At 43.8% G+C, this 12,636-nt stretch overlaps 1 pseudogene; it reads left to right on the forward strand.

The window, feature by feature from the left end:
* The first annotated feature begins 8,647 nt into the window (after positions 1–8,647).
* LOC101616883 lies at positions 8,648–9,045 on the forward strand (annotated as a pseudogene).
* The last annotated feature ends 3,591 nt before the right edge of the window (positions 9,046–12,636 follow it).

A 12,636-nucleotide genomic window follows, 5' to 3' on the forward strand; every position in this document is an offset into this window, starting at 1 on the left:
GGCATGGTGCCACAGGCCTGTAATCCAGCACTCAGGCAGCCTGGGCAGAGGATCAGGCGTTCAAAGACAGCTTTGCAAAGAGATTTCGGGGCTAGCAGGGGCTACCGGAGACTGTCAGGAAACCTTAAGAATGCGTTAGCTGTGTGCCTGCGGCACCCACCGAGTGGGCATCCCATGCAAGAGGGACACATGGGGGCTTTAGGAGGTTCGTTAATCCAGTGTCGTTCCACACATAGTTTTGCTTCCAGAAGGACATCAGGAAGAGTAGCCACGTAAAACATTTGTTGGCACACACCTTTAATCTGAGCACTCGGGATGCAGCTATAGGAGGAGCTCTGTGAGTTCCGGGCCAGCCAGGGACTAGAGTTCTCACTGCCGTGAAAAAACAACAAACAAAAAGATGTGGGCAAACCGCAGTATTTGGGCTGTTTTAGGTCATTACTCAGGTACTTTTCCAGAAACTCAGACTTGGTGCTGCCTGGAGCTTTTCCAGACACTCATGTATCTCTAATAATACTAGTGCTTTCGGAGATCCCTGTGTGCGCCCTGGTTTACACGTTAATCTCACTTAATCTTTTACAGCAAGGCCTATAAGATCGGTACCATTATTACCCCTACTCTGTGAGTGAGAATACTTGAGACACAAAATGGGTTAAATACCTCACTCCAACCAAGCAGCAGGGCTAAGTAGAATTCCAAACCCAGGCCATCTAGAACTAGAGTCTGCATCCTTAACAATTGCAGCATACTCTCTCAGTGTATGTGAGCTGAGGTACTTAGACATGCATGTGTCTTGTTACAAGCATAGTAAGTAAGAAACTAGGAGGTTTTTTTTGTTTGTTTTTGTTTTTGAAGTAGAGTCTCTAGCTCAGGCTGACCTGGAATTCACTATGTATTCTCAGAGTGGCCCTGAACACACAGGCGATCTGCCTCAGGAGTGCTGGGATTAAAGGCGAGCACCACCACGCCCAGCTAAGAAACTAGAATTTTTGTTTTGGAAAATGTTGCCCAATCAAGTGCTTAATGATGCCCAGGTGAATTCTAAGGCTAGCGTTTCCTAATACCTTCTTGTCCCCCAGGGTATCCGTCTTTGGATTTAGTCTGCGTATTGATACTGGAGTTAAAACAAGTAACCAGACTGCAGTCATCTCTCAGAACAACAAATTACTGCCAGTCCACTCTGCAGCTTTTGGAAAAAGATGGCTCATTGTCACTCGTTTTTGTTCAAGCACATTTATTTATAGCTAACTTGATTCCAAAAGGAAGGATTTAAGGTAGTTTACATAAATACATGAAGTAGGACAAATTAAAATGAGATTACAGTTAAAAAGAACAAAAGGCTGACCTTGGTAGCACACACCTTTAATCTCAGCACTCAGGAGGCAGAGGCAGGAGGATCACTGAGTTTGAGGCCAGCCTGGGACTAGAGAGTGAGTTCCAGGTCAGACCCTACCTACCTCAGGAAAAAAAAAAAAAAAAAGAACAAAAGAAAACCAAGGGCAGGAAAGATAAGATTAAACTAGTTTTGTATATAAAATGCTTGGCATAAAGTCCCATTGTTTAAAAAAATATATATATATAAATATATTATTTGCAAGCAGAGAGAGAGAGAGAGAGAGAGAAAGAAATATGGGCCCATCAGGGCCTCCAGCCACTGCAAACAAACATGTGCATCTAACTTTATGTAGGTACTGGAAAATTGAACCCAGGTCATTAAGCTTTGCAGGCAAGCCCCTTGACAGCTGAGCCATCTCCAGACCTCCATTTTTAAATTTTTATTTATTATTTTTTTAAAGAAGATCAACCACAAAACTCACTCTCAGCTTTCTAGAAACCAAAGGGAAGGTTAATTCCAAGTAGGGTAGGTGTTTGGCTGAACTGGAACAGGTACTGAAATACAAGAGCTTACGATGCCACCTCCCCAGCTGTTCTCCATGAGCCTCTTTAAGAGTACAGCATTCTAGCCGGGCGTGGTGGCACACGCCTTTAATCCCAGCACTCTGGAGGCCGAGGTAGGCTGATCGCCGTGAGTCTGAGGCCACCCTGAGACTATAGAGTGCTAGAGTGAGACCCTACCTTGAAACAGACAAACAAAGGTACTGCATTCTTGGGAACACATAAAGATGTCTTCCAATTTTCACGGGGCCAACAAATCCTGTGCAAAAAGAACTTTACATGTTGTCCATAACCAGGGGTTCAAATCTATGCAGGCATGCTTAAAGGGCCAAACACTGGATTGTATAAAGAGAAAGTGAGCACTGACGAGAAAAGTAACCATTGGTGGAACAGAGGCCAGGCTCAGCAGAGTTCTGGGGGCTAGATTACACTAGGGTTAGGTTATCATATTTGGGGTCTTAATAAAATTGTGATCATATTTTTACTTACTAATAGATAATGCCTAGGACACCCAAGTATTCATTAAATAAAGACAGACCTATGCTCTGAGAAATGCAGCAATTTCTGTGATGAGAGCCGAGCAATATCCCCGTAGCCTGTCCTCAGAGAAGGCACTTGGAACAGCAGCCTTCTAAACACAGCAAAGACTCTGGGACACTGATGGTCAATCACTGTCAACTTGATCAGACTTGAAATCACCTAGGACACACACCTGTAGGTGTGTCCATGAGGACGTTTCCAGAGAGGAGTAACTGAGGGGAGGACTCACCCTGTATGTAGGCAGCAGCATCCCACGGATTAAGATCCCCAACCTAGGGCTGGAGAGATGGTTTAGCAGTTAAGGTGCTTGTCTGCAAAGCCTAAGGACCCAGGTTCAATTTCCCAGGACCCACATAAGCCAGATGCACAAGGTGGTGCAGGTATCTCTGCTGTGTCCATTCTCAACCTCCCCCGCCCCCCACCACTTCTCTCATCAAATGAAAGGTGAAAAGAGGAAACCAGCTGAAGACTGGCACTCACCTCTCTACTCCCTGCCTAGGTGCAGTACACCCAAGTTCCTCATACTCTCACTGCCATGCTTCCCCCCAACACATGGACTGCATCCTGCTAAAACTGTGTGTCAAAATAAACTCTTCTCTCTTAAATTACTTTTTTTTTCATTTATTTTTCATTTATTTATTTGAGAGCAACAGACAGACAGAGAGAAAGAGGTAGATAGAGAGAGAATGGGTGCGCCAGGGCCTCCAGCCACTGCAAATGAATTCCAGACATGTGCGACCCTTGTGCATCTGGCTAATGTGGGTCCTGGGAAATCGAGCCTCAAACTGGGGTCCTTAGGCTTCACAGGCAAACGCTTAACCGCTAAGCTATTTCTCCAGCCTTAAATTGCTTTTGTTACAATAACTTACACAAATGCTTTTCTTTCCATACATGGCTCTCAATATTGGCTAGTAGTCAATATCATATGAGAGTGAGAGGTGGAGGTAGCAAAATATGGAAGTTGAGATGGAAGCAGAGTAGACAAGTCTCTGACAGTCCAGTCTGACCTCAAACTGAGCATGTAGCCAAAACGGGCCTTGAGCTCTTGATCTTCCTGCTAGTACTTCTTGAGTGTGGTGACTATAGATATGCACCACTATGCCTAGTCAAAGATGGTGCCTAAGTGAGTAAAGCAACATTTGGGCTGTCTTTCTATCACTATTATTACTCTTAGTCAAGTCGTTAGTAAGTCTTGAGTGCCTAAGTTTAAATTTTGTTAATTTTTTTCTTTTCACAATTATTATTAACATTTTCCATGATTACAAAAAATATCCCATGGTAATACCCTCCCTCCCTCTCCCCGCACTTTCCCCTTTGAAATTCCATTCTCCATCATAAATTTTGTTAATTCTGACATCCTTTCTTTTTATCAAATGTCATAATCTTTTGCGTTTGGCTCAACTCAAGAAAATTGAGGGTTGGAGATATGGCTAAGCAGTTAAGGTGCTTGTCTGAGAAGGCTAAGGACCCAGGCTTGATACCCCAATACCTACGTAAGCCAAATGCACAAGGTGTCATGTGTCTAGAGTTCATTTGCTAGAGGCAAATGGATAGAGGCCCTAACATACCCATTCTCTCTCTATCTCTCTCAAATGCAAAAATAAAATAAAACATTAAAAAAGGAAGTTGACAAATCAGACAAGGCTCTGCCTGCATTGGCAGGAGACGATGCCTGTCAGTGCAGAGCCAGGCCAGGTGGAGCCCAGCCTGGGCCAAGAGCTTTCTTAAGGGTTGGTTTTGATTTCATTTCAGTACACACACAAGAGAATAATCTGGGTGCCAAAGCCATCCACTTTGCAATAAGGCATGTTCCCAGTCATTTTAGCACTCCTTCCCCAGTATGTTTGTTTTGGTTTTGAGGTAGGGTTTCACTCTAGCCAGGCTCACCTGGAACTCACTAGGCTGCCCTCAAACTCACAGTGATCTTTGCCTCTGCCTCTGCCTCTGCCCCTGCCCCTGCCCCTGCCCCTGCCCCTGCCCCTGCCCCTGCCCCTGCCCCTGTCTCTGCCTCTGCCTCTGCCTCTGCCTCCTGAGTGCTAGGATTAAAGGTATGAGCCACCGCACCTGGCTCCTTTCCCCAGTTTTTTCATATGTACCTTAGCTATATTCGCACTCCCCACCCCCCGTCTTGTCTCCTAGCCTCCCAAATTTTAAAAACAAATATAAGCAAATGTCTTTGTCTTTGGTCAAAAAACCTCTCTGTTACCCTCAACAACAGAGGGAGGGCGGGTAGGGGAGAGGAGAAGGAAGAGGAGGAGAGGTTTTCTTCAATAGGGCATTTTGTCTTAATCAGGTAGACAATACTGAGAATGTGGGAATACTGCCTATGCTGCACTTCCTCTGAGCTGGTCAGGATCCTGTGTGCTGAGCTTTAACCATCCATCTCTCCTGATCCCGATCACCCGAGGAGAACGTTAAAGAGTTCAAACATGAAGATTGGGAGGTACATAGAAAATGCAGCACCTACAGGTTGTGGTGGTCCAGCCCTCATGAGCTGACATAGAGGATTGCTGTGAGTTTGAGGCCACCCTGATTACATAGTGAATTCCAGGTGCACCAAGGCTAGAGTGAGACCCTACCTGGAAAAACAAACAAACAGCTAGATGATAGGGGAAAGGTCATAGAAGAAATTACAGACTATATGAGGAAAGCACCCACATCCAGGTCCAGACATGGAAGGGCTGGAACCCTGAAGAACTATTTAGGGGATGAATTTCAACTTTCAGGGGACTCAAGGCCCTTATAAAGTATTATATTGTTGATTCTGAGGGCTTGTCTGATCTTACACTGCCTGGCTCCACTGATTACAAGGTCAGTGTCTTTCCTCACTGAAGTTATGGTCAAAAGACAAATGGCCACACACATAATGATGTTATGGAAGTATAAACCCCTAAGCCAAGATGATAATCTTTGACCCTAAGGGGGAGTTGAGTAACAAAGGGAGCCAAAAAGAAAACAGCTGCATGACTATGCATACATATGACTATGTGACCTTGAAGCCCAGAATGTGCCCAGGAGTTTGGAAAAGTACGTTACTGTATAAGAGAGATAAAGGGGCTTAAAAAAAAAAAAGTACAAGGGAGATGGGTGTGGCGGCATACACCTTTAATCCCAACTCTTGGGAGGCAGAGGTAGGAGGATCACTATAAGTTTGAGGCCACTCAAAGACTACATAGTGAATTCCAATCCAGCCTCTGATACCTCATTAAAAAAAAAAAAAAGTACAAGGGAGACAGAACCTAAAGTGTATATAAGGCAATGCCCTACTGTGTTTGGGGCTTGATTTTTGAATGGGAATGACCCCATAGCCTCTGGTAGTTTTGATTAAGTTTTCTACCTCCAACTGCTGGAGGAGGCAGGTCATGGGGCAAATCTTGAGTCTGGCCCTAAAGTGTGCTCTGAGCCAGCTTGAGCTCTGGCTGTTCTCTCTGTGCTGTGGATATATATGTGATGAAGTGAGCCCACTTTCTATGAAGCATCCCCTGGATTCTATAAGCCTGAAATAAACAACTTTCCTCCCATGAGCTGCTTTTGGTGAAGTGCTTTAGCCCAGCAACAACCAAAAGTTGGTACCAAGAAGTGGAGAAACCTGACAGTATATGGCTTTTGGCCTTTTGGAACTAATTTGCAGAAGGAATGGGAAAGGATTTGAAAACTCTGCCTAAGACACCTTGCAATGCTGTAAGCAGAGCTTGGTGGACCATTTTGGCTGGAGTTGACAGACCTGTGCACCATGAGGCTTGGCTTACGAGAGAAAGAAACAGCTTCATTCCTACTGTGCTACAGGCAGTTTGAAAGGGTTGCTGCATTCTGCCTCTGTCATGACAACTTGAGCAGTATTTAGAAGACATGGACCGGGGCGAGTAGATGGTTGTAGCACAAAAAGACATGAAGTCTTTGGGCTAAAAACTGCTGCCCATTGAGCTGCAAGTGTGTGAGAGATTACCACCATTGAGATTGGGGCAGCTGTTCTGCATTGGGACAACAGGAAGAATGCTGGCTCTTTTGAGAGTAGGGGGCCTAAATGCTGAGGGAGTGTCCTGTTCTTCAAAGTTGGCTTTATTCCCTCCTGCATTAACCAGTCTGGTAGCCCCCCGATACTGTGAGAGTATAACAAATTCAGAAAGAAAGAGTCATTGGATTTGCAACATAGTTATTTGGAGATGGCTCCTGGATGATGAAGAGCAGGGTCATAGTCCCCAAGTAGAAGCCATAGGGGACATGGCATGGATGAACTAGAGATTTTGTTACTGATTAATCGTGGACTTGGAGCTACAGGACTTGATATTTGCTCTATTTGTTTTAGATCTTGCATTGGCTCAATCTTTTTTGCAATGCCATCTTTTGCAGTGTGAATGTTTATTCTGTGCCATCATGGTTTTTTTGTTTGTTTGCTTTGTTTTGTTTTACAGCTCACAATTAAGACACTTTGGACCGTGGGGATGTTTGAACAACATTGGGATTGATAAAGATTATGGGAACTTTTAAAGTTGGACTAAATGCATTTTACATCATGGTTTGCTGTCAGTTTATAGTGGCCAGGAGTAGAATGTGGTGCTTTGAGTTAGGTATCTCCCATAGACTCATGTTTTATTTATTGATTTTTAAAATCTTATGTTTATTTATTTGAGGCAGAGAGAGAGAGAGGCAGATAGAGAATGGGTGTACCAGGGCCTCCTGCCACTGCAAACAAATTCCAGATGCATGCCCCACCTTGTGTACCTGGCTTGCATGGGTGCTAGGGAATTGAACTTGGGTCCTTAGGCTTCACAGGCAAGTGTCTTAATTGCTAAGCCATTTCTCTAGCCCCAAACTCGTGTTTTGAATGCTTGGATTCCAGCTAGCAGCAGCTTAGAGGGCGGTGTCTTGCTGGAGGAGGTGTGCTGCGGGGTAGATTTTGAGCTTTATTAGCCTCTATCTTGCCAGTGTTAATTTGATTCACCTTCCTGTTGCTATTTTCCACTTGCTGTGGCAGCAGTGATGTCCAGCCTCTGCTCTACCTTGTTTCCCTGCCATCGTAGAACTTCTCATCCAAACTGTAGGACAAAATAAACCCTTTTCTCCCATAAACTGCTTCTGGTCAGGTGTTTGTCCCAGCAGTAAGAAGATAACCACAACATAAGGTACATCCTCTGTCATTTTAGCACCCTTCCCCAAGTTTATGTACTTTAGATATATTCCTGCTCCAATCCTTTTCTCTTGTTCCCTACAACCTCCCCATTTTAAAACTAATATAACTAGCTGGGTGTAGTGGCGCACATCTTAATCCCAGCACTCAGGAGGCAGAGGGAGGAAGATCACAGTGAGTTTGAGGCCACCTTGAGACTACATAGTGAATTCCAGGTTAGCCTGGGCTACAGTGAGACCCTACCTTGAAAAACAAAGCAAACAAACAACAACAACAACAAATACATATAACCAAACACCTCTGTCTCTATCCTTGACCAAAAGCCTCTCTCTTACCCCAACAACAGAGAGAGAGAGAGGGATTTTCTTCAGTAGAGCATTTTATCTTTAACTCTCTAGTTTGTCCTGATAAGCTGATTACACAACAAATCTCTATTGAGTGATGGAATTAATTGCTATATAAAATTTGAACTATAAAGCAATTAATGTTAGATGAATAGATACCACAAATGTCAGCTATTTAACTGTTGAAGTTGGTACTGGCATTTCCTTTTGTGAGATTATAGGGCCAGCTGTGTACTTAAGTTAGCCCTAGCTTGTTACAATAAAACCATATGATCTACATATGTAAAAATGTTCCTCTCAGTTTTCTCCCATACTGTTCATCCAGACAAGATACCAGGAACTCACTAGTAGCTGTTTGCAGGTGAGGAAAACTGTGCCAATGTGAAAGTTTGTTGCCGATGAAACAGTTTAAATTTGTTGTTCTCATATCCAAAAGATGTTTTATTCACCTTTTCAGTTGAATGGTTTCCTAAGCCTCTTGTTTCTCAAAATAAAGCATTGAACTTTCTCCCTCCCTCCTTAAAATTAAAACCAAATTTATCTGTGAGCTGTGAAAAATATTTATTAGGGTTATCCCCACTACCAATAGATCATTTAATATAGAAAATACTAGTTAAATAGAATATTTATGAATTATTATTTGAATCTTGATTTAAACTAGGTCCAATCTTTTAGAAATAAGTTATTAAATTGAACTAGCTGCCATTTCCTCCTTTGCTGCTGGAGGATCACCACCATCATGAACGATACAGTAACCATCCGGACCAGGAAGTTCATGACCAACCTTCTGCTTCAGAGGAAAAAAATGGTCATCGACGTCCTTCACCTGGGGAAGGCTACAGTACCCATGACAGAAATTTGGGGAAAAACTAGCCAAAATGTATAAGATCACTCCAGATGTCACCTTTGTATTTGGATTCAGAATCCATTTCGGTGGGGGCAAGACAACTGGCTTCAGCATGTTTTATGATTCCTTCGATTATGCAAAGAAAAGTGAACCCAAACACAGACTTGCCAGACATGGCCCGTACAAGAAGAAGACCTCAAGAAAATGGCGAAAGGAACGCAAGAACAGGATGAAGAAAGTTGGGCACTGCCAAGGCCAGTGTTGGTGCCGGCAGAAAGGCAAAGGACTGAAGACTGACTGCGGTGACTTAATCTGCCACAATGCTGCAAATGTTTAAGATGACCAATAAACTGTAAAAACTCCAAAAAAAAAAAAAAAAAAAGAAAGAAAGAAAGAAAGAAAGATAGCCTATGGTCCTTGCTATTTAAGGAAATCTTACAATGAATGACTTCTCAAGCAAGATGTATAAAGAACCCATTAAGTATGTGTGAAACACTTTGAACCAGAGAAGGCGTGACTTCCCAACATTCAAGTAAGCTAATGTGGGAAAATGACCACAAAGTGACTTGGGTAGTGGGAAAGCATTGGCTCGGAGTTGAGTGGCCAGAGTAGCTGAACAGCCTTAGCCAAATTTGTCTTTTCGAGGTTTGGTGTTGTTACCTCTAAAACATGTTCATTACTTAGTGGTCTCCAAAGTTTATTTTAGCGCTAATAAATCTTTGATTCTAAGACACACAAAAGGAGCTCACAAATATAGCATAATAGTGTACAAACTGTCCCCAGCTTAGGAACTGGCTCAACTCCAAATGCTCAATTGTTTGGAACACAGAACATATTTTCCCACAGAGACCATGGTACAAATGGTGGCAACTTCCCAGATTAGTCGACAAAGTCGATTTACCTCAGCTTTGGAGAGAGTCCATGTTAGTGTGGACTTCAACCATCAATCATCACAACAGTTTGGGGAAAATCCCCAGGATTCTAATTAAGCATCGCAGAAACCATGCCTCAGGATTTCCTAGTGCCCTGAGCAACAGGCTTGAGAACCATTCCAGTTCCAGACAAAGGCTGGACTAGCAGACTGGAAAGTGGGGCATGGATGCTCTGATACCTCCTTGAACAGGTAGGCTGAGCACTTCCTGCTGTCTTGGAGTTTGGTTGCCAGAAGGGAGTTAGTGTCCAAGTCCAAGGACAGGACTGGAAGGACAGAAGGAAAACATGGTAAAATGCTGTGCTGGTAGCTTTGAATTAATTAATTAACTAATTCATCAATGAATCTATGTGTGTGTTGTGCCTGTGTGAGTAAGAGCATTTGCTTGTGTGTGGGTGTATGGAGGCCAGAGTTCAATGTGGGGTGTCTTCCTCAGCCACTCTTCATCTTATTTATTGAGACAGGGTCTCACTGAATGCAGAGCTCAGTAATTGGCTTGTTCAGCCAGACACCTTGCCCCCAAAACCCCATGTCTCCACCACTGAGTGCTGGGATTCCTGGCGTGTTCCACCACACCAGCACTTAGGTGGGTGCTGGGGATCCGAACTCAGGCACACACATGCTTTCCAGCTGAGCCCCTACCCAATCTCCTGGGAACATTTTTTTAAAACTCTCTCTCTCTTTTTTTTTTTTTTGACAGGTGTGTGTGTGTGTATGTGTATGCAGCATGTATGATGTATGCATACATGTGTGTATATGTGTACCATGGGTAAGCATGTGGCAGCCAGAAGGGAGCTTCGGGTGATCTTTTCTATTGCTCAACCACATACTTCCTTGAGATGAAATTTTTCTTTCTGCTTGAGTCAGCAAACTGCAGTGATTCTTCAGGGGCCCTCCCCCCCTTTCCACTGCAGACTTGGGATAAAAATGTGTGTGACTATGTCCAGCTATTTTTTTTTTAATTTTTTGTTTATTTATTTGAGAGCGACAGACAGAGAGAGAAAGACAGATAGAGGGAGAGAGAGAGAATGGGCGCGCCAGGGCTTCCAGCCTCTGCAAACGAACTCCAGACGCGTACGCCCCCTTGTGCATCTGGCTAACGTGGGACCTGGGGAACCGAGCCTCGAACCGGGGTCCTTAGGCTTCACAGGCAAGCGCTTAACCGCTAAGCCATCTCTCCAGCCCTATGTCCAGCTATTTGCCTGGGTTCTGAGAGAATCAAACTCGACTGGTCTCAGGCTCTCTCAGGCTCTCATGAGCCATCTCACCTGTCTTTCACTTTTCTTTCTTTCTCTCTCTCTCTCTCTTTTTTTTTTTTCCAAGGTAGGGTCTTGCTCTAGCCCAGGCTGACCTGGAATTCACTCTGTAGTCTCAGGGGGTCCTTGAACTCATGGCGATCCTCCTACCTCTGCCTCCCAAGTGCTGGGATTAAAGGTGTGAGCCACCACGCCCCGCTTTCTTTTCTTTTTTTTTGAGATAGTATCACACTAGCCAAGGATGACCTGGAAGTCACTATGGAGTCTCAGGGTGGCCTTAAACTCATGGCAATCCTCCTACCTCTGCCTCCCTAGTGCTAGAATGATTGTCATTACTTGTACAAGACCTACATAACATTGGGCTTATAAACATGTCCTCATGGGTGATGGAGAAGGACCAAAAAAAAGGCTAGTCTGGAACTATAGAGTTTAAAAAAAAAAAAAGGCGGGGGAAGGGGACTGGAGAGATGGCTTAGTGGTTAAGGCCAGATGCACAAAGAGGTGCATGCATCTGGAGTTCATTTGCAGAGGCTAGATGCCCTGGCATGCCCATTCTCCACCCCCCCCTTTGCTTGCAAATAAAAAATAAGTGTAATATTTAATACAATAAAATAAATTAAAAAAAATACAAAAATCAATAAAACTAGCTTTCTAAAGTTAGTGTGTAAGTTATAATTAGGTAAAGCTTTCTGTAGTTCAATCTATGACTACATTCAAAAGAGCTATGGAATTATTTATATTGTTAAATATTCATTCATTGCCAGACAAAATGACTTACACTTATAATCCCACCACAGGAGGATCAGGAGTTAAGGTCTTCCCAGCTACATAGCAAGTTTGAGTTCAGCCTGGGCTACATGAGACCCTATATCAAAGGAAAATTTCGAAAAACAGAAAAGCATGGAGCTCACTCTTGCTGCTCTCTCCCAGCTGATAGGACAAGATGTGTGGCAGGCCAGCTGTCTACTCTGCGATTGTAGGAGCCTGCTAAAGCCCCCCTCAGCTCTGGCTTTCACATGGGGTCTGGAGAACCAAACTCAAGTATACAGCAAGCATTTTTTTTTTAAAACAGAGCCATCTCCCCGACCCCTGGCAGTGTGTGTGTGTGTGTGTGTGTGTGTGTGTGTGTGTGTGTGTGTGTATGGGGGCATTCTGAGGTAGGGGCTCACTCTAGCTCAGTCTGGTCTTGAATTCACAGTAATCCTCCTACTTTTGCCTCTCAGATGCGGGGATTAAAGGTGTGTGCCGCCATATCTAGCTGGGCAGATTTCTTGATTGCCCAAATGATACAACCAAAAAATAACTAAATAAACTGGATGTGGTGGCTCATTCCTATAATCCCAGCCCTCTGGCCCTCTGGAGGCTGAGGTAGGAAGATTGCTGTGAGTTCAAGGCCAGCTTGGGCTATAAAGTGAGATTCAGTTCAGCCTGTGTTTGAGTGAGACTTTACTTCAAAGAAAGAAAGAAGCTGAGCTTGCAAAGACTGTTGGCTCAGAGTCAATTCCCTGTCTCCATGTAAAACCAGATGTGCAAAGTGGTGCATGTGTTTGAAGTTCCTTTGCAGTGGCCAGAAACCCTGACATGCCCATTTTCTCTCTCTTTCCTTGCAAATAAATAAAAATGTTTTTATTGATTTTTTTTATTTGAAAGGATAGAGGGAGAGAAAGAATGGATGCGCCAGGGCCTCCTGCCAT

This window comes from Jaculus jaculus, chromosome 5 (genome assembly GCF_020740685.1).
Source record: "Jaculus jaculus isolate mJacJac1 chromosome 5, mJacJac1.mat.Y.cur, whole genome shotgun sequence".
Taxonomy (NCBI): Eukaryota; Metazoa; Chordata; class Mammalia; order Rodentia; family Dipodidae; genus Jaculus; species Jaculus jaculus.